Raw genomic sequence first — 21,760 nt, forward strand, 5'->3', positions numbered from 1 at the left:
TCTCCTTCCTGAGTGCTGGGACTAAGGTGTATGCCACCCCTGCCAGGTAGAAGCTTCTTGCACATAAACAAAGAAATCTGCCTGGGTTTACCTCCCCAGTAAACTCTTTGTCCTGGACTTTGTGATTTGGCCACGATCCGAGAGGTCCCCAAAACTCATGTATTTCAGGCTTGGTTCTCCATACAGCCACAAGCAGAGCCTGACCTTGGGGAAGACCAGAGGACACTGTCCTCACGGGGACTCATCTACTTATGGCATTAGCATTTCCTGGGCCATGGGAAAGTGGGGCCTTAGGAGGTGAGTCCATCACAAGCAGCGGGTCCCACAATGCTTCTCTGCCTCGCCTTAGGCTCCAAGCAAAGGGATCAGGTGATATGGACCAAACCCTTGAGACTCAGAGCCCAAAACGAGCCTTTCTGATCCCTAAGCTGTTCCTTTCAGGCATTTTATCCCAGTGATGTGCAGCTGATCACTGGGCTCTGGTACCAAGGGATGGAATTAAGAACCTCAAACTGCACAAGGAATCATTTGCCCCACGCTGGGGGGACAAGGAGGACATAGCTTTTGCTCTCAGGGACCTTGTGTGCAGGAAGCAGAGATCGCATATAAGCAAACAAACCCGGCTTGCACATGCTCCTCCATTTATGAGATATTTGTTCCAGCCAACACGAAGAATGAAAAACTGGCCTCTCTATTTTGTTTAACTGGGCTAGGACGGAACCGAGGCCTGTGAGCATGGCAGGCCAGGATTGTGCCGCTGAACCAAACCTCCAGCCTCTCACTGGAGGGTTCTAGGTGTGTGGGGGTGGGGGGCTCTACCACTGAGCCATGCCTCAGCCCTTCACTGGGGGACTCTAGGTGGGTGGTACTCCTCTTAATTGATTCTATTCTATGCCCTGGGCAGTGCAGAGATGCTCCGTGAGACTCACAAGCTGTAGCACAGCCAGCATGGGCACTGAGGGAGCACCTCTGTCTCCCAGTTCTGTGCCCGTGTGATGGAGTGTGATGGAGGACCTTGGTTGTAAAAACACGTTCCTGTGGGGTTACAGAAAGGATGGTCTACTGGGGCAGCCTGTCTCCCAAGATGGTCTGTCTTGCCTTGGGCAAACAATTTCAGTGGGGAGAGACTGAAGAACCACAGGACGCCCCTCTATAGCTGCAACAATCTCCTCCTTCCGAATCTCCTCACCCTGTCCCTACAAAGGATCCTGGCCAGCTTTCCCCCCTTGTAGATTCCTCCATTTCTCCTGAGAGTGAGGCTGACCCTTGCTGTTTTAATAGCGTGTGCTAATAAACACAGTCTAATCTGTGGAAGGTCAGCCTGTTCTCTTCCTGCCCTCTCTTTATGCTGTCTTGGAAATCTAACGTCCCTCCCAAGGCTGCTTTCTCCAGTGCCCGCACTCTCCACACCCTGCAGGCCGGCGTGCAGGTGTCACATCTCTGCCCCTTCTGGGCCTGCAACCCAGTAGTCCTTCCTAGGGAGCGTGTGCCTCCCACATGCAACAGGGCTGTGGCTGGAGATGAACTTGGCTGTCCCCACCGGAGGGTGGGCTTCCCCAACATCACCCAGGAGCCAGGGATATTGGTGACTTCTGCAAGCACAGGACACCCACGAGAGACACCCAAAAATTCCCAGGGTGAATGACAGGGAGGACCAGACCCCTTTCTCTATAATCTACCCCCAACAGCTCCCAAGAGGTGACTCGGGGCCTTCCTGGTCATTCTCAGTGTCCAGACGCTTCTTTGAGGTACATAGGGATATGATATAGACAGAGGGGCCCTGAGAACACGAACTTGAACCAGAAAATTCCAAAGACTCTGTCAGGTGTGGGGACGCCAGCCATAGGCGATGGAAGCTTGAGGAGCAGGCAGATGTCAAAGCCAAAACAACAACAAACCCCAAAGATTCTCCAAAGGAAGTGAAGGTCTGTCTGCGTGAAGAGGAAACCTAGGTGATGAGGGATGTTAGGGAAGGGGTGGGGTTGGTGAGATGGACCAATGGTTCAAGCTCTTCTGGTGTGACACTAGAATCAAGACCAGAAGCCACATAAATGCCTGATGGGGTTAGCGACCCCACTGTAATCCCATCACTAGAAAGCAGAGTCAGAGGATCCCCAGAACAATCTGGAATAGCCACATCAGTGAACTCTGGGTTTGATTGAAAGACGCTCCCTTGATGCAAAAAATGGAAGAATTGAGGATGATCCACCCCGGGCCTCCACATACAAATGCATACATGTGCACATGTATCTTCACACATATGGGCCCACACATATGCAAAAAGTACATGCAATGCACACATGAAAAGGTGCATGCATCTGTGGTTCTCAGAGCCACATGCTGGCTTCTATGGATCTCAGGTACTACACAGGGAATATACATTACAGGTTGAACATCCATCCACATACAACCATACACATACAGTCAATGTCACATGAAATCACTCGAGTTGTATGACAAAATGTTTTCTGGGGAGGCACAACATAGAAGTCTCCTCACCCCAGATAGGGAGCGCACACCACCAAAGTCTACCTTGGTGAGCCCATGAGGGAAGGCTGGTGGAGAAGCAGTGGGCAGGGCCTCACCAGCCTGAACACCTTGAATCTTACACCCAGTGGATACTTTAGAGAGAGGATCATTAGTATCTACATCCCACTCCACCCACAGTGGGCTGGAAATGAGCTCAGGGGCTAACATACCAGGTAACTGTGACACCACAAAGCCAGTTCCCAGCCTCTCGCTGGAGGAGTCTAGGCAGGTAGACTGACTGACGGACCATGTCCCAGCTCAGGAGTCCTCTTCTGCCCTTGTGTAACCATCATCCCTGCCTCTGGTGGTTTGGATGAACATATCTTCCATAGGCTCATATTTTCGAATGCTTGGTCCCCAGTTGGTGGAAGTGTTTGGGAAGGATTAGGAGGTGTGGCCTTGTTGAAGAAGGTGTGTCACTGGGGGCAAGGTTTGAGGTTTCAAAAGCCCACGCCATTTCCGGTTAGCTCTCTCTGCCTCGTGCTTGTGTTTCAAGATGTGAGTTCTAAGCTACTGCTCCAGCGCCATGCCTTCCTGACTGCGGCCATGCTCTCTGCCACAAGTCATGGACTCTATACCTCTGAAACTGTAAGCACCAAATAAACTCTAAAGTTGCCTTGGTCATGGTGTCTCATTACATCAATAGACAGTAACTAAGACTCCCCGTTCCAGCATCACGTGGGTATCAGGACCAGGTAGGACACGGAGAACCTCCTCAATGATACACGTAGTGTGGGCACTCAACTTCTGTGACCAGACCACCTAAGCCTTTTGCTTAGCGTTCATTCTTATGTCCATAGTGACTTTCATCGAAGCAACGTCTGGACAAGTATGGATGGCAAGCACCAAGACAAATGGTGACCAAGACAAAATTCCCTGCCAGGCCAGGGTCAGGATCAACAATGGAGTGCTTTCCCAGCATGCACATGGCCCTGGGTTCAACGCAGTAGCAATGTAAACACAGCACACAAAGCTCACAAGTGAAATGTGCACACAAAGACCTGTGCTAAGATCCCGGCACCAACGTTCACACCAGCAATACAGTGCCTGTCTGTAGCCGTGGTGCTAAGAGGATGAGGGCAGCCGAGCACTGGAGCTTGCTGACCACTCTCGCCAAACTGGCAAGCACCCAGCTTCGTATGAGACCCCAACTCAAAAATGAAGGTGGAAAGAAACAGAGGAAGACTCCCATCGTGGGGCACGCATTCCTACAGTGGTAGAGCATGTGACTAGTGAAGAGATGAGTGTTAACTGTGAGTGTGCATGTGTGAGTGTGCATGTGCGTGTGAGTGTGTGTGAGAGAGTGTGTGTGAGTATGTGGTGAGCTGTGTGTATATTTGTGTGTGAATGCATGTGTTATTGAGTATGTCTGTATGCAAATGTGTATGTATAAGTGTGAGTGTGAATATATAGTGTGTGTATGTGGTGTGTGTGTGAATGTGTATGTGATGTGAGTGTGTGTGTGTGTGAGTGTGTGTATGTGTGAGAGTGTGTGTGAGTATATGGTGTGTGTGAGTGTGTGTGTGTGTGAATGTGTATGTGATGTGAGTGTGTGAATGTATGTGAATGTGTGTGTGTGTGTGTGTGTGTGTGTGTGTGTGTGTGTGTTTGCAGTAAGGACAAAAGGTGACAATGACATTTACAGAAGTGATGCTGATCTTTAGGCTTAGGGTTAAGGTAGGAGAAACCAGGAACAGAAAGCAGACTGCGCTGCCAGTGGGCAGGCTAACATGTCCTTGTGAGACCCTGAGAGGAAATGATGACAGGATGTTGGGAGCTGAAGAGAAGTCCCTGCCCACCCAGGTCCCCTGGGGCCCAGGCCAAGAGGGGCCAGGATGCGGCTGTCAGGGAGTTAGTTCCTGGTGTGTTCAGTGTGGAAGCTGCCTGGAGGGGGTCTCCTAGAGTTGCTCTGACAAGTGATCACAGCAGGGTTGAGAGGTGGATCAGCAGGCAAAGCGCTGTAGCTCTTCCAGAGAACCTGGGTCCAGTTCCCAGCAACCACATAGGGACTCACAACTTCTTGCTGTAACTCCAGTTCCAGGGGTGTCCGATGCTCTCTTTAGGCCTGAGGGCAGCAGGCCTGCCTGTGCTTCACAGCCGTTCAGGCGAAACACTCATAGGCCAAAATTAAAATACATAATAATTTTTTTTAAAAAACTCACTTTTCAAAAGAGACTACATCGGGGAAGGGGAGAAAAAAAAAGAGAGACTACATCAATGATGACTCAAAGCAACAGAAATTCGTTCTCCCCCTCCTCCAGAGGATTTGAAAATAAATACAGCCCTTCCTGCCCTCTTCCAACTGCTGGTGTTTTCAAGTAGTGCTTGGCTCGTGGTCACCTCATCCCAATGGCTACCTCTGTCTTAGTTAGGTTTCTGTTGCGTTCATAAAACACTAAGACCAAAAGCAACTAGGGAGGAAAGGGTTTTCTTTTCCTGACCACTCTGAGGTCACACTCCATCTCTGAGGGAAGCCAGGGCAGGAACTTGGATGCAGCGCTGATGAACCGAAAGCCGTGGAGGAGCTGTCACTGGCTGCCTCACCATGGTTTGCTCAGCGTGCTTTCCTGTATGGTCCAGGGCCACCAGCCCAGGGGTGGCACCGTGCTGCAGCAGGCTGGGTCCTCCTCCCTCAGTTATTAATCAAGAAAATGCCACACAGGCTTGCCTAGAGAGGCATTTTCTCAATTTACATACCGTCTTCCCAGATATGTCTACATTTTACAAAAACAATCAGTATGTGTCCTAATGTTGTCTGTTAGGGGAGAATGGCCTCGAACTCTGTCTAGCCCAGACTGTCTTTGAATTAAAAATCCTCCTGCCTCAGCCTCCTGAGAGCCAGGATGATAAGCATCGTGTTTTGCTTCTCTTCCATTATGAGAACAGCCAGAGTTTTTTTGTGAAGAAATACACACACACACACACACACACACACACACACGCACATGCTCACAGACACACACACATGCACACACACATGCACACATACACATGCACACACACATATGCACATGTTCGCAGACACACACACATACGTGCACATACACACATGCACATGCTCACAGACACACACACTCACAGACACACACACACACATACACATGCACACACACATATGCACATGTTCACAGACACACACACATACATGCACATACACACATGCACATGCTCACAGACACACACATGCTCACACACATGTACATGCTCACAGACACACACACACTCACAGACACACACACACACACGCGCGCGCGCGCGCGCACAGGCAAGCATGCACATTCGTACACATACCCTAGTTCTCACTTTACAGGGAATAAGAGATAGTTTATTCAGGAGTCGTGGCTCAGGAGCACAAATTTACGTGACCCCCAAACGCCATGTTTCACATGGAAACAGTTTCATGAAGTTTTTGGGACAGAGAAAATCATAAATGAAAAAAGGTTTAAGATACACTGGTGATGGGGGCTGGAGATATGACTCAGTGATTAAGAGCACTGGATGCTCTTCCAGAGGCCCCAGATTCAAATTCTACTACATGGTCACACAACCATGACTCCAGTTCCAGGGAATCTGCCACACTCTTCTCACCTCCACGGGTGCCAGACACAATGCAGTGCGCACAGACGCACATAAGGCAAACAGTTACACATAAAATAACAAAACAGTGTCTACAATAAGATGCATTTGTGGGTACCTCTGAGAGGCGGATTCATCAAGGAAGGTTTTCTTTTTTTTTTTTTATATCAGTGAAGTTTTCATTTATTTTTTTTATTATTATTTTTTTATTAACTTGAGTATTTCTTATTTACATTTCGAATGTTATTCCCTTTCCCGTTTTCCGGGCAAACATCACCCTAACCCCTCCCCCTCCCCCCATTGCCGCCCCCCCCCCCACAGTCTAGTTCACTGTGGGTTCAGTCTTAGCAGGACCCAGGGCTTCCCCTTCCACTGGTGCTCTTACTAGGATATTCATTGCTACCTATGAGGTCAGAGTCCAGGGTCAGTCCATGTATAGTCTTTAGGTAGTGGCTTAGTCCCTGGAAGCTCTGGTTGCTTGGCATTGTTGTACATATGGGGTCTCAAGCCCCTTCAAGCTCTTCCAGTTCTTTCTCTGATTCCTTCAAGGGGTCCCGTTCTCAGTTCAGTGGTTTGCTGCTGGCATTCGCCTCTGTATTTGCTGTATTCTGGCTGTGTCTCTCAGGATCGATCTACATCCGGCTCCTGTCGGGCTGCACTTCTTTGCTTCATCCATCTTGTCTAATTGGGTGGCTGCATATGTATGGGCCACATGTGGGGCAGGCTCTGAATGGGTGTTCCTTCAGTCTCTGTTTTAATCTTTGCCTCTCTCTTCCCTGCCAAGGGTATTCTTGTTCCCCTTTTAAAGAAAGGAAGGTTTTCTATAGGCTCATGATGCTTTCTGATGACATTCTCAAGTTTTAGGTTGGTGGAAGGTAGGGGTTTGCTAAGCTAATAGGTTTCAAAAGGTTTCTATTAGTCACAGGATGTTAGTTCTGACACAGAGGTGGAAGAGGAATTGTTCCAGGGCTAAAACTAGCCCAAGAGGGGGTAATTAGTCTCTAGGGCTGCAGCTCCCACCTCTGCACATCGGTCTCCACCAATCAGTCACTCCGTAGGCACCGCTACTTTCAGGATTCTTGTTGATGGGAAGCCAGAGACAGGGGCTCACTCTGCGGCCAGCTGCTCTGGAACTACGTAGGACAGATTGCCTTGAACTTGTGGCAATCCTCCAGTCTCAGGCATGAAAAAGTACTGGAGACTGCAGTGGTGTTGTACTTTGAGGAAAACTTTGAACTTCTGATCTTTCTATTTCTTCCTTTCAGGGCTAGGACGGCAGGTGTGCACCACCACACCTCCAACGCCCTCTTCTGGCCTTCAAGGATACTGCACACATTAGAGAGAGAGAGAGAGAGAGAGAGAGAGAGAGAGAGAGAGAGAGAGAGAGAGGAGCAAATGTATAGAAGTCATTTGACTGGTGGTATGGCTTGGTAACAAATACCTTTACCTGTGGGAAGATCTGTTTTGTGTTTTTTAAAAACGAATTTACTAGAAAAAAAATGCTGGGCATGGTGGCACACGCCTTTATTCCCAGCACTCTGAAGGCAAGGGCAGGCAGATCTCTGTGAATTCAAAGCCAGTCTGGTCTACAGAGTTCCAAAACAGTCAGGGCCACACTCAGAGAAATCTTGTCTTGAGAATAAAAAACAAAAACAAAAGAACAAAACAAAACAAAACAAAAAACCCAACAAGAAAATAAAACAAAAACCAAAAAAATCAAAACACTTAATAGGCTTTAAAATTTTCATTATTTTATATGTATAAGTTTTTGCCTGCAAGTATTTCTGAATCACCCGTGTGCCTGGTGTCAATCAGGAGAGGACACTGGATCCCCTGGGACTCTAGGTACAGGTAGTTGTAGCCACCATGTGGGTGCTGGGATTCGAACCCAGGTTCTCTGCAAGAGCCTGCCCCCTTGCTTAATGGAGTTGTGATTTTACTATGTACCCTGGTCTGGCCCCAAACTTCTGCCTCAGCCTCCTGATTAAGGACTCAGGGCTCTCCAACTATTATTATTTTTTTCTTTTCTTTTTTTCGGAGCTGGGGACCGAACCCAGGGCCTTGCGCTTGCTAGGCAAGCGCTCTACCACTGAGCCAAATCCCCAACCCCTTCTCCAACTATTCTTTACAGACATCATCTTACAAGGGTCTCAATTCAACCCCGTCCACTTAGCTTCCCGGAAGCAGACCTCAGTTTCCTTTGGGGAGCCCATTCTCTGATAATCTCCTTTCTCTTTAGAGAAAATGTAACTTCCATGTTTGTGGGTCCCAGTTTTAAAGCACAAGATTCAATCATAGCCATCCGGGGACCCCGGCCCTCAATTCTTCCCTTCAGCCTAAGCTACCATCAGCCATATAGTCTACCCACTAGGGAAGACCACGGGCTAATCAACCCCTTCGCACCCCAGGGAGGCTTCTGGAAAATAGCTAATTACTTCTCACACCCAGAGCCAGGCCATAGCCCGGATGGGGTTGGCGGACCTGCCGCCACTTACACACGAGCACACACCAACGCCGATAGAGTTTTAATTCCACGGCTATGCTTTGATTAGAGGGCCGACGTCTTGTGTGCGACCTCGGGGACCTCATTATTTTCCAAACCCAAATAAATACGGTGTTCAGAGAGCAGGAGGGGCAGTGGGTTGGACGGAGGAAAGGACCAACAACATCTACAGAAAGAAACCAGACCTTGATGAGATTTTCAGTAAGACGCAAACCTCCCACCACCCCACCTCATCCCGCCCCACCCACCCTACCTCAGCCCACTCCACCTCAGCACACCCCACCCACGTGGGCTAGCTCAAGCCTAGCCTACAAGCAGACGCTAGGCTGCACGCAGGCTTGAGATAGAGTAGGGCGAGTGAGAAGGGCGCTGTGGGATGGAAGGGTGGGGGCAGGATGGTCCTGGATTTGCTCAGGAATCTGGGTGTCTTAAAGCCCTGGGGAACATTTTGACTGTGGAAGGATGAAAGTGTACTTGGTCAGGGGCAGGACTGTGGCCCGGCTGACTAGAGGGAGGTTTTGAGAAAGATCTAGAATTTTTCTTTTCAAGTTACAGTTGCTTGCGTATTATTTATTCATTTATTTATTTTTAAGATTTATTTATTTCATGTATATAAATACACTGTTGTTTTCCTCGGACACATCAGAAGAGGGCATCGGATCCCATTACAGATGGTTGTGAGCCACCACGTGGATGCTGGGAGTTGAACCCAGGTCCTCTGATTGAGCAACCATGCTTGTGTATTTATTTGTGTTGGTGAGTAGCCCACGAGTACCATGACACGTGTGTGGAGGTCAAAGGCAACTTCTAGGAGTTGGTCTTCAGCTTCCATCATGTGGGTTGGGGAATTAAGATCAGCTCGTCAGCCTCAGTAGCGGGCACTGTCAGCTCCTGAGGCACCTTGCCTTCCAAGATGGCGGCGGCGGCTGCGGTGGCGGCGGCGATGGTGATGATGATGATGGTGGTGGTGGTGGTGGTGGTGGTGATGATGGGTTTCTCTGTGTAGTCTGGTCTGTACTGGCACTCGCTCTGTAGATCAGACTGACCTCAAACTCACAGAAATTCTCCTGCCTCTGCCTCCCAAGTGCTGGAGTTAAAGGTGTGCAGCACCTGACATTCTCTATTAAGATTCCTTTTTACTATTTAAAATTGTTGTGCTGGGTCTGGAGAGATGGCTCAGTGGTTAAGAACCTGGATTCTTCCAGAGGACACAAGTTCAGTTCCCAGCACCCACATGGTATCTCACAGCTGTCTGTAACTTCACTCCCAGAGGATCCAACTTTGTTTTCTGACCTCTGAGGGCACTGTTCCCCCACGGCGCGCACACATACTCACATATATATATATATATATATATATATAATTTTGTACATGTTCTTTAAATAATTGTTTAAAGATGTATTTATTTATTCAATATAAGTACACTGTAGCTGTCCTCAGACACACCAGAAGAGGGCATCAGATCTCATTACAGATGGTTGGGAGCTGAGCTCAGGACCTCTGGAAGAGTAGCCAGTGCTCTTAACCACTGAGCCACGTCTCCAGCCCCTTTTTACATGTTCTTATACATGTGTTTGTCTGTGTGTGTGTGTGTGTGTGTGTGTGTGTGTGTGTGTGTGTAAATTCTTGTGCCTGAGGAGTCTACAAGAGAGTATTGGATTCTGGAGTTGGAGTTATAGACCAAAGGAAAAATTCCCTCACAGCTTAACTCTGGGAACCAGTGTTTCTCTGAGTTACTTACAGAAGCTTGGATGACTCAAAGGGACTGATTCACCAAAAACCTGAAAGCCTGGAGCTCTTTTCATGAGTGGACGTGCTACATCCTACGTATCTGGAAATCCCCCTCCCCCAGTGTCTCCTGTAAAAGGAGGAGCAGATGGGGAAAGTGGGGCACACGGTGGGAGACCAAACTGGAAGATGTTGGTGCCTTCCCTGTCAACTTCCTCCTCCAGTGGAAGTGAGTTCTTGAGCAGCCACCAGGCTAAGGGAACCCTTGCATGACCGGGGCCCTGGAGCTGAGGCGACTGGAGAACAGAGCATGAATTCCAGATTCCTGAACGGGTGGAATGAATTCTCAATGGCTCATGAATTCTCTGAGCCATTGCCCCCAATGTCATAAGAACAGGATCAAACTCACCCTCCAAAACAGGCCAAGTCGGGTTGGGGATTTAGCTCAGTGGTAGAGCACTTGCCTAGCAAGCACAAGGCCCTGGGTTCGGTCCCCAGCTCCGAAAAAAAGAAAAAAAAAACAAAAAACAAAAAACAGGCCAAGTCAACTTTGGACCTCACTGAGTTAAAGGGGAAGAAATGAGGGTAGAGCTGAGACACTTCTGGATTAAAAACATCTGGAGCTGTAACAGTGATGGTGCATTGGGGAGGGAGACTGGTGGATCTCTGTGAGTTCAAGGCCAGCCTGGTCTAGACAGCATGTTCCAGGACTGCCACCACTACACAGAGAAATCTCCCTGCTTTGAACTCCTCCCCCCACTCCCCACCCCCCAAAAAAGAAAAAAGAAAATCTGGAAAGGAGAGCTGGAAAGATGGTTCAGTCAGGGAAAGGGCTTGCCAAGCCAGAATGAGGACCTATGTTTCAGTTCTCAAGTGAGTGTGTAGTGTGCACCTGTAATCCCAGAGCTGTGGATGTGGAGACAGGCGGATTCCTGGGGCTCCTCCGCCAGCCTCAGTTCCAGGCATGGGAGAGATCCTGTGTCCAAAAACCAGGTAGGGAGTGCCAAGGATCAGGGTGCCTTCTGGCTTCCACAAGAACACGCATTTGCATGCACACCTCATGCAGATACACCTCACATACATGCACAAACAACATACATGCATAGACACATACATGCACAGACACGTACATAGATGTACAAAAGGCTCATTTGAGAGCCAGGCATGGTGGTCTGCAAAGACACATATACAGTAGGGGCTGGAGAAGGGCCTCAGAGAGCTTCTAAAGAGAAAAAAAATGTAGTGTCTGGTGGGGGAGGGGCAGGAAACAGGATATGGGAAAGGGTTGTGAGCAACTGGGCTTTCCTAGTCCCTTTGTCTAAAACACCCCTCCACTTCCCTTGGCCCTACCATTGTTTTTAATTTGAGGTTTGTTTGTTTAAGGCAGGGTCTCCTGTGGCCCTGGCTGACCTTGAATTTGCTTTGTAGCAGTTGACAACCTTGAATTCCGTTCTTTAACTCCAGATGTTAGGATTGCTGGGAAGTACCACGGTGCCTGGGAGGGGACGGGGAACTCTGGAAGGCAGGGCTGGGCACAAAAGGGCTGAGCAGCCATGGGAAGGATAAGATCTCATCTGTAGCAGTTGCTAATCCCCATGACATTAGTCACTTGTTCACTGTAGTGAGCATGGACATAGTCCGCTGAAGAGCCACTGTCCTGCCTCCAGGATGCCAGTGATGCGGCCTTGGGCCATCTCCTAACTCAAGGCCTTGACAGAATAGAGGAGGAAGGAGAGACCCAGAGGGCACAGGCCTTCCCCCACAGTCATGGAGGATTTCTCTGACAACTCTCACGGACACACTCAGAGGTGCTAGTCACAGATCTCCCTGGTGTGTCTCAGTCTAGTCAAGCTGATGACTCAGATCAACCATCACGTTTAATGTTATGTTGATCGTCTAGGCATTTTGTTACAACAGAACGCTGAGCGACATATCACTTCTGTGATTTGGAACTGTGTCACTGGGGATAGTGAAGTCTTGTCCCAAGTATAGTCGATGCTTTACAACATGCTACTCAGTAGCCCAAGGCCTTGGATTCTATCCTAACACTAAGGAGGGTGTTGGGGGGGGGGGGATTCCTGGTTCTCTACGAAGAGGTTGGCAATGCCCTTGACCCACATTCAATTGGAATAGGAAAAGTGTCTTCAGGCATGACCTCATAACCTCATGTCCCTGGAGACCAAGACATCCTTTCCACTTGGCAACCAGTTATTCACTTTTGCTGTTTTGAAACTAGATCTCGTGTAGCCTGTGGTTAGCCTAGGACTTCCTGTGTAGCAGAGCTGGCCTTGAACTCCTGATTGTCCTGCCTCTCTCTCTCAACACTTGAGATCACCAGTGTGTTCCCAAATGGAGACTGTAATCAGCAGTTCTTGTGAGTCTGCATATAAAATCATCTGTAGGGGCTGAAGAGCTGACTCAGAGGTTAAAAATCACTGGATGCTCATGCAGAGGACCTAGGTTTAATTCCAAGCACACAAGTGTTGCCTAACAACAACTGTAACTGTCACTGTCTTCTGGCCTCTGGGGACCCACAGGTGCTCAGGCATACATGCAGGCAAATTCATGCATGTGAAATAAAATTAATGAAAATAAATCTTTAAAACTCACCTGAGGACTTAACACCTCCCTCCCCCAAGTTTCTCTGGGGTGAGACAAAGAGTCCTTTAAAAATAATTCTAACATTCTGAGGTAGGTCCAGTGTGTAGCTAAGAAAGACATAGTTGATTTCCTTTGTATTGTATCTGAAATACCAACTGAACTCTTCCTGTCAAAATGCCAGTCACATTTGGAAACACCATGCAGGAAACTCCAGAAACAAGAGGATGGGCTGTAGTTCAGTAGGATCCTCGCTTAGCACTCACTTTGGCCTCCATCCAAACATAAACTGGGTGTGGTAGTACACACCTACAGTTTCAGATCCAGGGAGGTGGGGGCTGGAGGATCAGAAGGTTAAAGTCATCCTTTGCTACTGTGTTAGTTTGACCATAGGCTCCCATATATGTTTGCTGTTTAGCAAACAGTGGAACTGTTTGGGAAGGATAAGGAGGTGTGGCCTTGTTGGAAGAGGCGTGCTACTCTGGTAGGCTTTGAGGTTTCAAATGCCCAAGCCAGGCCCAGTCTCAATCTTTCTTCCCACTTTCTGTAAATCAGTATAGAAGCTCTTAATTACTGCTCCAGTGCCATGCCTGCCTGTCTGCCTGCCTGCCTGACTGCTGCCATGCTCCCTACATGATGGTTATGGACCAATCTTCTAAAACTAAGCAAGCCCCAGATTAGATGTTGTATTTATAAGTTGCCTTGGTCATGGTATCCCTTCACAGCAATAGAACAATGACTAAGACAGCTACATAGAGAATTCAAGACCAACCTGGGCAACATGAGACCTTGTCTCCAAAAAGTAAAAAAAAATTAAAAACGGGCAGAACCATGCTGGGTGACATGTTACATGCACACCTTTAGTCCCAGCACTTAGGAAACAGCAGATCTCAGAATTCAAAGCCAGCCTGGTCTATATAGCAAGTTCCAGATGTCAGAGCTATATAATGAGACCCTTTCTCAAAAAACAAACAAACAAAAGACCTCACGTAAAAAGCCAGACTACTGGTGCACATCTGCAACACCAGCACTCCTATGGCAAGGTGAGAAGTGGAGACCAGAGACTCACCTGAAAGCTCATAGCCAGTTGGGCTGGAGCACACAGTAGGATGGCAGGAAAAGACCCTGCCTAACGAGGGAAAGGAATACTGTCCTCTGACCACACAGGACACGGCATGCATACACCTGCACAAGCGCGTGCACACACACATACACACATATATACACACACATACACACATATATATACACATATATATACACACATACACAGATACATAGTACACATACATACACACACATATGCACACACATATACACCTACATATATACACACATATATACACACATACAAACATAAACACACATACACAAATATACACACATACACATATACACATACACACATATATACACACATATACACATACATATATGCATACACACGCACACATGCACATACATATGCGCACACACATATACACACATATATACACATGTATACACAACACACACATACACATACATATATATACACGTATACACACACAGAGACACACACACAGACACACACACACACACACCTTTGAACTAGGTCTTAAAGCAATAGAAGTGAATTCTCTCACAGTTCTGAACACCAGAGCCTAAAACCAAGGTGTCCCAGGCCACTATGAAGGTCCTTCAAGCTTTTCTAGATTCCAGCAGTGGCTCCTTGACTTGAGACAGCCTTCAAGGCCTTTCCCATGCGTGTCCAGGTTTTTCTTTTCTCTGTCTTCTATGAGGACATTTGTCATTTTCTAAGGCTATAGAGTCAATCCAGGATGATGTCATCCTGAGATCTTTCCTGTAATTACATCTGCAAAGGCCTTTCTAGAAATTACATCCCATTCACAGTGTACAGGGTTTAGGGCTACGATATATTAGGTTTGATTTTAATGTTTTTGTACAGGGTCTCATGTATCCCAACTGACCTCAGACTTACTATGTAGTCAGAGATGACCTGGGACTTTTAGCCCCTTTGCTTGCTATGCTCTGCTGGGACTGCAGGCATGCGCCTGCTTATGGGATGCTGGGGATTGAACCCAGAGTCTCATGCATGCTGGCACTCACCCTGTCCCAACCCTAGATAGACCTTTGCTACTTACGGGTCCTTTTTCCTTTACCCTTCTCCATCCTTCTTCACCTCTTCCACCAGAGCCCTAACACCAGAGAGGAGTGAGAAGAGAATAAAGGGGAAAGGAAGACCATGTTAGTCTTAGACTGCTTCCTGCTGATTAGACATGTCCAGTTCCTGGGGCAAGTTTGACGCTTGCCATCAGGACATCTAATCTCTTAACAAACTTTACAGACAACGACCAACAGCAACAACCCAACGACCACTCCCTTTGGGGCCCTAGCATTTATATATCCCTTGGGAAGTCCCTGGGATTTGCTGAAACTATCTGCAGTTGGCAAAATCACAGCTCTGCTAGAGCACGAGACAAATCATAGTCACCTGCTGTGGACAGTCTGAAGCAGCCGCACATCCCACCCCTGGGATTAAAATGAAAATATATCTTTATAATATTTCTGTGTTTTCTAAAGAAACCAAAATTCTCAGTACAGAGAACTTTCTAATTCATCTGCTAGACGTTGTGCCAGATGCCACCACATCTCTGTACCTCTTGGGACAGCACACAGCAAATGCTCGATGATTGGAAACTACTGCTACTCCCACCCCCCCACCCCGGCTCCTCCAACAAGTAGGCTTTTGAGGCTCAGGCACAATGTCTGAGCCCGGGTCTTAGATGGAAGGGTCTCAGTTGCTCTTACATAACTGGCATCAGAAAGAAAAATGTGGTCAGGTGTGGTGGTACATGCCTTTTGATCCCAGCACTTGGGAGGCAGAAACAAGAGGATCTTTGTGAGTTCTTGGCCAACCTGGTCTACATAATGAGCTCCAGAACAGCCAGGGATACATAGTTAGACCCTGCCCCTCAACCCCAAAAAGAGAAAGAAAAGAAAAACAAAGGTGCTCATGGGGGTGTGGCAAGGGCTGCTCCAACACGCTGGGATTAAAGGTGCGCACACTCTGAGACTGGTAGAATCTTTATCTTTAGGAATGCGTTGTAGGTGTTAATTCTTGCTTGTGTTATCTATTTTGAGGAAGCAGTGCTGTCATGGTTTTGAACGAGGGTCTCCTTGCTGCCCCTGCAGGAAGCCTGGATTGACTGATTATCAGCACCTACATGGTGGCTAACAAACATCTGTGACTCCAATTCCAAGAGATCTGAATCGCTGCCCCCTCCCACCCCCCAGCGCTCCAGCCACAGTGCTTCTCAATCTGTGGGTCACAACCCCTTTGGGGTTGAATGACCCTTTCACAGGATCACATATCAGATATTTACATTAAGAGAATATTTGATATTAAAGAAATTGGGCTGGGGGAGGCAAGAAGGAGGGGGTCTACATTGCCCTGACTCTGTGGCACTTTCCTATGTAGGACTGACTGTTTCAGCCCATTTTCCTCATGCTAATAAACACCCACTTGCACTAGTTTCTGCATGCCTCAGTGTCACCATCTGTACAATGGGTATGCTTTCAAGGGATCATATAGGTAGTTCAATGTTGAGTGCATGATGCCCAGCATTAGTAGGGACCCTGTAGAGTGTGTCTGTACTAGCACTGGGTGAGCAGAGGGAAAAAGAAGGCTGGAGCAAGCCTTGGGGGCAGACTTCACTCTACCACAGCCCTTGGGAAGACCTGTAAGAGAAAGAGAGGTGCTGAAACTGTCCCCCTTCACAGACCCAGCCCTCCCCGCCCCATCCACAACTGCAGCCCACCGGAGAGTTGGAAGCACCCCCCCCCCAAAAAAAAGTGTCACCAGAGGGAAGCCTGCCAGGCACAATTACACTTTCATCCTCATTAAATGACATCTTCATTCTAATTAGAGTTTTGCAGCCTCCAAGCAATAAGGGCCCATTACTCCCCAGCTGCAGAACCAGCAGGCCACCCTCTTCCTACCCTGCCGCAGACAGCAGCTCCATTCTGCTCTGGGGCTTGCTCCTCCCGGCAACCAGAGAGAAGCAACATTTACTCCTTTCCTCATGCTCTGTGGTCTGTTCTCCCCAAAACCGACAGCCACCCGTGATGGCACAGCTTCGCACATCCAGGTCCGAGGACTGGTGCCGGCTGCTAGGATGAGCAGACAGTTTTCGGAAGCCAAAGCTCCTGCTACGAATGTGGTTCGTTTAGTAGAGTGGTTGCCGGGCATGCGCAAAACCCTGGATTTGATCCTCATCACGCGGAGCACGGAGTAACTGGAGGACAGTGATAAACACTTGTAAACCCATCGCTTTCAAGGTGGGGCAAAAGAGGATCAGGAGTTTAGAGCTTGCCCAGCTGTATTGTATAGTTTAAAACTAGCCTGGGCTACTCGAGACCCTATTCAAAAAAACAAAACAAAATAAAAGCCCAAAACAAACAAACAAACAAACAAACAAAAAGCTACTCATTGACTCTATCCCATCCGCCTGCTTACAGTATAACCATGGTGACAGGCTGAACTGCAAAATGCATAATGGCAGCTGACGATTCGTTGTCATTACTGTCCCCATTCCTGCCTCACCGCTGTCTTCTGTACTTGTGTGGCAGCCGTGGCTACTCTCTGCTGTCAACTGGAAAGAGGAAAAACCGGAAAGAGGAAAACTCACACGAGGAACTGTGTCCATTGCACTGGTCTGTGGTCATGTGTGTGGGACATATTCTTGATTAGTAACTGACACAGGAGGAATGGAACTGTGCCTGGCAGGTGGTCCTGGCTGCTGCGTGAGGAAGGTAGCTGATGTGGGCCTACGAGCCAATCAGCAATCAGCTTTCTTCCATGCTTTTAGGTTTCTGTTTTAGGTTCCTGTCATGGGTTCCCTCAGCCATGCACGGTAATCTGTAATCTGTAAAATGAAATAAACCGTTCCCCAATTTGTTGTTGGTCATGGTGTTTATCACAGCAACAGACAGCAACGTGTGACAGAAATTGTACTGAACGTTAGCTGTTGCTGACAGACCTGGCTGTGCTGTTTCAGGGAGAAAAGTGGATGTTTTGGGAACTTGGGTCTAGAAAAGCCACTGGGTGCTAAGAACTAATAGCCTGTTCTGTGGGAGACTGGAAGATGAGGCTATGCGGAGAAATTCGGATGTGTAGGCCTGGCTCCTCGTTCTGACCCAGGTTGAGTGTTTCTGTCAGAGCCATGGAGTGAATCGTTTGAGCTGACGTGTGGAAGGAAACCCGTGCTTTATTAGGTTGATCCATGTTAGCCAACTGTGGTGAATAAAAGACATCGCTGAGGCAAACTCTTCTGGGACGTGTTTTCTCCGGGTCAGAACATAGAAGTGTGGTTCAGTCGGGGGCGGGGCTACACCCGAGCTGGCGGCAGAACTTCACAAATAACGTGTAAGTCTGCATGTGCTGAAGAAGTCAAGGAGAATAGGCTTGGCACTGTCTGGTAGGTTCCAGGTTCCTATAGAGACCCGAGGGGACCATTGGTGAAGGTTCAGACCAGCACGGTGGAGACCCCAGGATAACAGAGTTGCTAGGCCCAGGGGATGTCCGCCAAGAGCAGCACCAGGTATGACTGGAGCCAGCCTGAGCCTATGAGACAAACTGTGTGCCATGAATGCCAAACCAGAGCAGTGGTGTTTCCCAAGGCCTTTGCAGCCCAGAGGACTATTGGTGAGTCCCAGATGTTCAATATTAAATTTGTGGGTTTTTTAGTATTCATTTGTAGTTTTTAAATTTTTTTAATTAAAATTTAAAAATTTTTAATTTTTACAAATTTTAATTATTTTTTATCTTATTTTTAATAATGATTAGGGATGTGTGTGTGCCCACAGAGGCAGCGATGTCTGATCCCTTGGAGCCAGGGTTAGAAGCTTGTGAGCTGCCTAGCATGAGGGCTAGGAACTGAACTTGGGTCCTTTGGAAGAGCGGGAAGTGCTCTCAGCATGGAGACGTCTTTGTGCTCCCAGACACTGAGCTTTTTACACTGTTAGATTTTGCTTTTGCTTTTATATCATGGTAACTGTGCCCTGGTTCTTCCTTCTTAGAATAAGGAAGTATATAACTTATATTTTATTTTACAAGAGCCTACAGTTAAGACACTCTGGGTTTTTTTTTTTAAAGAGACATTAAACTTTTAAAGTGTTAAAATATTTAAAGTCTGTGAGACTTTAAAAAGGAACTGTATTTTATATTGTGATATTAGCGTGAGATCTTGGGGATAAGGAAAGGTTATGGTTTAAACCTGATTGATGTGACTGTGTGTCGAGGTGACAAGGCAGAGCCCCGTGTTGGCTATCCTCTTGACAATCCTGGAAAGGGAGAAACACAACTGAGGAATAGTCTCCATCAGATTAGCCCGCAGTCGGGTCTGAGTAGCAGTTCCTTGGTTGTTGATTGCTGTGGGAGCCATCCCGCAGTCGGTGGTCTAAGCTGTAAAACAAAGCTAACTGAATGTGAGTCTGGGGTAAGCTAGTGAGCTGCTTTCCTTCACGGTTCTGCTTTCTGTTCCTGCCTGGAGTTTCCACCCTGACTTCCCCATCTGATATGGACTGTAGCCTATAAACTAAAAAAAAAAAAAAAAATCCTTTCCTCCCCAAGATGATTTTGATCATGGTGTCTATCTTAGCCACAGAGAGCAAACTACAATTCAGGAAAGTAAGGACTGGAGAGGAAGAGATATATCAAGATTAACATATGAGGGGCTGGGTGGCTCGGGGGTTAAGTGCTTGTGCACGAACCTGATGACTTGAGTTTGCTTCCTGGAACCCACAAGAAAGTAGCATCGGAGAACCTGACTCCACAAAATCATCCTCTGATCTCACATGCGGAGATATATCTACACGGGCACTGTGGCAGGTGTAACACCCGCAACACACACACACACACACACACACACACACACTCACACACTCACACACTCACACACACTCACACATTCACACACTCACACACTCACACACACATACACACACACACACTCACACACACTCACACACTCACACACACACACACACACACACACACACACACACACACACTCACACACACATACACACACACTACACACACACACACACACACACACACACACACACACTCACACACACATCACACACACACTCACACACTCACACACACACATTCACACATTCACACACACTCACACATTCACACACACTCATACACACTCACACACTCACACATTCACACACACTCACACACACTCATACACGCTCACACACACACTCACACACACACACACACCCCAGACACAAAGCATGCACATCAATAATAGCGGTTGGGATGATTTGTAAGAGAGAAGAATCTATTCTCTCTCTCTCTCTCTCTCTCTCTCTCTCTCTCTCTCTCTCCACACACACACACACACACACACACACACACACACACACACACACACACACACATATGGCTGGAGAGATTGCTCGGCAGTTAAGAGCACTTGCTGCCCCGTCATGAATTGGAGATTGGAGCCAGGTGCTCTGTGCGTGCCTGTAATGACAGTTCTAAGCAGAGGCAAAGATAGAATCAGGGGCCTAGAGAGATGGCTTAGTGGTTAAGAGGCTGTACTGGTCTTGCAGAGGACCCAAGTTCGATTCCCACCCAGCACTGATATCAGACAGCTCACAACTGCTTGTGACTCCAGTTCCGGGGACTGACACCCCTCTGCCCTCCTCCTACGCAGACATATGCACATGCACATACATACTAGCTTAGAAAGTATTTTTAAAATATGTATAAAGCCAATGGGTTTATTGGCTTCCAACCTCAGAGCGACAGGGGAGGACACTCACCTGACGGCTTCTTCGCTGTCCGTCACAGTGCACACACATTTGTGCACACTCACATAGACGCATGCATGTGTACATACGAGTACATTTTAAATTTACCATACAAACAGACTGGTTTGCAGAGAGAGAGAGAGAGAGAGAGACAGAGAGAGACAGAGAGACAGAGAGAGACAGAGACCAGGAAGTCTTGCTCACTTGGGCTTCCTGTAACAAACAGAGCATGCTCAGGAAAGCCCCTCAATACACAAGCATGGGAGAGGTGTGTGCTGTGGACACGACCTGTAAAGGTCATGAGGTGCTTTTTGTGCTTTTCTCTCAGCTCACTAGTCCATGATTAGTCTCCATTCTCTAGAACACCTTCCTTGACTTAAAAGCCGGTCCCTAGGGACTGGAGAGATGTCTCTACCATTCAGAACATTCGCGGCTCTTTTTAAGGAGCTGGGTTTCATTCCCAGCACCCAAGTGGCTATTGACAATCATTGGAGACTCCAATTGCAGGGGATCTGATGCTTGATAGGCATTCCCCGCCTTGGTGGCACAGATACAGACCAGATTAGACCAGATTAAAAGAAGATGAAGGCAGGTTTACTGGAGGCAGCTCTGGGGTGGGTTCGCTGACCTCACAGGTGGAGGCCAGGGACGTCACACATCCGGGCTAAAGCAAGGAGATTTTATGGGCCCTGGGCATGGGATGATGATGTCTGAGCGAGGAGCTCATATTGTCTCCATCCATGGTCAAACCTGAGCCCCTGGGCGGGCACTCCTGGGCGAGTTGCTGGAAATGGGGAGTAATGATACATCAGCCTGGAGTTTTCTCCAAGCAGACTGGGAGTTTTGTCTGTGAGGGCAGGAGTTGGGAGTAGGAGGGCAGATGGGGTGGGGGTTGGGGGGTTCCCAGCTTGTGCAGGGGATAAGCGGGGGTTCCAGCCTAATAATGCTTTTTTCTGACCTCAGTGGACACTGCACGCACATGGTGGGTGT

The sequence above is a fragment of the Rattus rattus genome, chromosome 17, assembly GCF_011064425.1.
Source record: "Rattus rattus isolate New Zealand chromosome 17, Rrattus_CSIRO_v1, whole genome shotgun sequence".
Classification (NCBI taxonomy): Eukaryota; Metazoa; Chordata; class Mammalia; order Rodentia; family Muridae; genus Rattus; species Rattus rattus.